The sequence below is a fragment of the Pinus tabuliformis genome, chromosome 8 (assembly GCF_031772625.1).
Source record: "Pinus tabuliformis cultivar Carrire ecotype Pingquan chromosome 8, CPIR1, whole genome shotgun sequence".
NCBI classification, from domain to species: domain Eukaryota; kingdom Viridiplantae; phylum Streptophyta; class Pinopsida; order Pinales; family Pinaceae; genus Pinus; species Pinus tabuliformis.
The window spans coordinates 2,074,795,250-2,074,798,706 of record NC_142294.1 but is presented as its reverse complement, the minus strand read 5'-3'; positions in this window follow the sequence as shown (position 1 = coordinate 2,074,798,706).

The window sequence follows — 3,457 nt, the reverse complement described above, 5'->3', positions numbered from 1 at the left end:
TCTGCATCGTTTAGGCTTACCTCATACAGTTGTACCTCTTCAGATGGGACTTCAGGAATTTGGGATGCTCCAGCCAACATTTTGCAGAAGCCTTGACCTCTTACAATGTTTGCTGGTTTGATTTCAAGGTCGTATTCCTGTAAAGCAGTGATCCAATTTGCTCTTTTCTCACCCACATCCTTCTGTACTAGAAGACTTCTTACTGCTGGAAACGGTACTATGATCTTAGTATGGGTTTTAAGTAAGAAAGGTCTGAAATATTTGACCGCTTTGAAAACAGCATAGGCCTGTTTCTCCACGTCTGAATAATTGAGTTCAGCACCTTGTAAATTCGAGCTAAAAAACGCAATTGGAGCTTCCGCTTTTTCTTGATTTGCTTGGGTTAGAATTGCAGCATATGATTTCTCTGAGGCAAATGTGTATAAGTTAAAATATTCTGAGAAATTCAGGGTTGCTAAAGATGGAGCATTAATAATAGCTTGTTTGATCAGGTTGAATGCTTCATGTTCATCTTGACCCCATTTAAAATTTGAATTTTTTTTAATCATGGTTTGCAAAGGAGACACAATTCGTGAAAAATCTGGGACAAATCTCTTTACAAAATTGATTTGACCAAGGAAAGATTGCATGGCTTTTTTATTATGAGGTAGGGATATTTCAGAAATTTCTTTGATTCTGTCAGGCTCAATGTGAATACCAGATTTCGACACTATGAATCCTAGAAGTTTTCCTTCACTTAATGCGAAAAAAGATTTCTTTGGGTTAAGTGAAATCCCATACCTTAAACATCGTTGAAAGATCTGTTTTAAGTCTCTGAGATGGTCACTTCACTTCTTGGAGTACACTGTTATATCATCCAAATAAATCACTACGGATTTATTGACTAAACCCTTGAATGCGATGTCCATGGCTCTCTGAAATGTAGCACCAGCATTGATCAAACCAAATGGCATCTTCCGATATGCGTACGTGCCCCATTTAGTTCTGAATGTGGTTTTCAACTGATCATCGGGATGTACCAGCACTTGATTATATCCTGAAAATCCATCTAAGAAAGACATCAGTTCTGAGCCTGCTACTGCCTGTAATATCTGCTCCATAGGTGGGAGAGGAAAATTGTCTTTTTGACAGGCTTTGTTGAGATTCCGAAAATCGATGCAGATTCTAATATCTCTGTTTTTCTTTCTAACGGGTACCATATTGGAGACCTATTTGGAATGTCTGACGGGGAAAATTATTCTGGCTTTTAATAACTTATTTAACTCGGTTTTTATCTGATTTTCTAAATTGGGGTGGATCTTTCTCAGCTTCTGTTGGACAGGCTTTTCGTTGTCAATCATAGGAATAGTGTGTTGAATGATAGAAGTGTCATATGTCTTTAGCTCATCGTAATTCCAGGCAAAGACATTTTTATATTGTCTCAAAAGACGAATATACGCTATTTTTTCTTCCAGGGCCAGGCCTATGCCTAGAATAACGTTTTGTGGTTTATCATCGGTCCCTAGGTTTACTAATTCGTAGTTCAGAGTTGAACTGTAGAGCTTTGAATTGGTAGACCTTTTAAACTGATTTTTCAAATTGTATAAGTCTTCTAACTTAACCACCGATTTAGGTATAGCATTATTAGTGCCATTTTGTTGTATTTGTCGATCGTGATGGTCTTCGTCAATTATCTGATTGGAGTAGGATCCTTCAGAAGTGAGAAAATTTACAATATCAGGATCGTCATTGAATACTCTCCAATTTGTAATGTTGTCAGGGATGGACAGTCTAAATATTAATTCTATTGAGAATCTATCTGGACTAAACTCTTCGAAGGGAATAAGTTTAGAGGCTACGTTAGCCAAAAGGTCTGCACTTGCGTTTTGGAGTCTCGGGATTGACGAAATATTGAATGCTATGAAATGCTCAGTCAGATCTTGTACTAAAGATTGATAGTGTTTTAAATGACTTGATAGGCAATGAATAGTGTTACGTACCTGTTTGACGACAATCTCAGAGTCTCCGAAGACTTGAAGATACTTGACGTTCAACCCGATTGCTTTGTATAGGCCTTGCACCAAGGCCTCATATTCTGTTGTATTGTTTGTGCAATCGAATTCGAGTCTGCACGTAAGCATGGTCTTATTTCCTTCTGGACTAATCAGAACGCATCCTGCTCCTGCTCCTTCGTTAGATTTAGATTCATCAAAATATAATTTCCAAAACAAAGATGTATTTACAGGTTTATCTACAAAATTAACACACTTTGCATTATCAGTTTGGGAAAAAATTTCGACTTGGGATAAAACTGAATTTTCTAAGGAAGGTGATGTATGAGCATTGAAATTGCCGAGAAAAGAATCTACCGAGTAATTGCCTATGATACTGCTGTTACACACTATTGCTTCATTTTCCCCCTCCAATTTCGTTACTATGTACTTCTGGTGTAATTCTCGTTCAACCTTTATTTGATTCGGTTTACCATTATAGGGTAACCACATGTGTGACCAGTCGGTTGAAAAGTATCCATGGAGTTTCTCGGACCAATCCCTGCTAAGAATCAAGCCATAGAATTCTGGGATATCAGCCACTAGAATGTCAATAACCTGACATACCTTCGGGTTGGATGACAATCTTATGGTTACTTGATTAAGTTCACCAATCACTTCGACTTGAGATGGATCAAGCTGAACTATGTGCACTGCGGATTTTTGTGGTTGAACATTTAACTTGGCACATATTGATCTGGGTAAAATATTCGTTGAAGCACCAGAATCTACCAAACAATTGTGCACATTTTTATTGAAAATTTCATAAGTGAGAAGAAAAGGGGGAGTGTGAGACCTTGATCTTCCTCCAATCAAGGCGAGGTCGTTTGGATCAATCTTATTGATCGTGTTGGTTGAAGGTCTTCCCATGTTGTGGGAAGCTACAGCTGTAGGCAAAGATGTAATAGGCACGGCATGTAATTCTTTCATCACTATCTTCTGTTGATGTTTCAATTTGCTCAATTCGTAAATGGTAATATTAGCTCTAGTCTTTTTCATGTCGTCAATAATATTGTATTTCATTTCATCCGACACTATTAGTGTTTTTGATGGAGTTGTTTGATCTGATTGGACAGGGCTAGGTTGAGTCGCTTTAGTGGTCGTTTTTTTTGTTGTGACTTTATCTTTTATTGCAGAGCTTGCGCTCTTCTGCTTAGGGGTAGTTTGGGGAGAATCAAGTTGATTTTTGCTTCGTGTGCTAACCGAAAATGCTTCTTGATCTTCTTCTTATGGGAGGATGAAATCCCACATTCCTTGTAATTCCACAACTTCTTCGTCATCAGTCTGCCCTTCAGTGGTACTTTCTTCTTCTTCCTCTTCTTCAGATTCGACATTTGAAATAGCGTTGGGTGGTTTCACATCCATTGAAGGACCTCTTTTAAAATCTCTGTAGGGCTTTTTTGAAGAAGTTTCTGCTACTTGTTTTT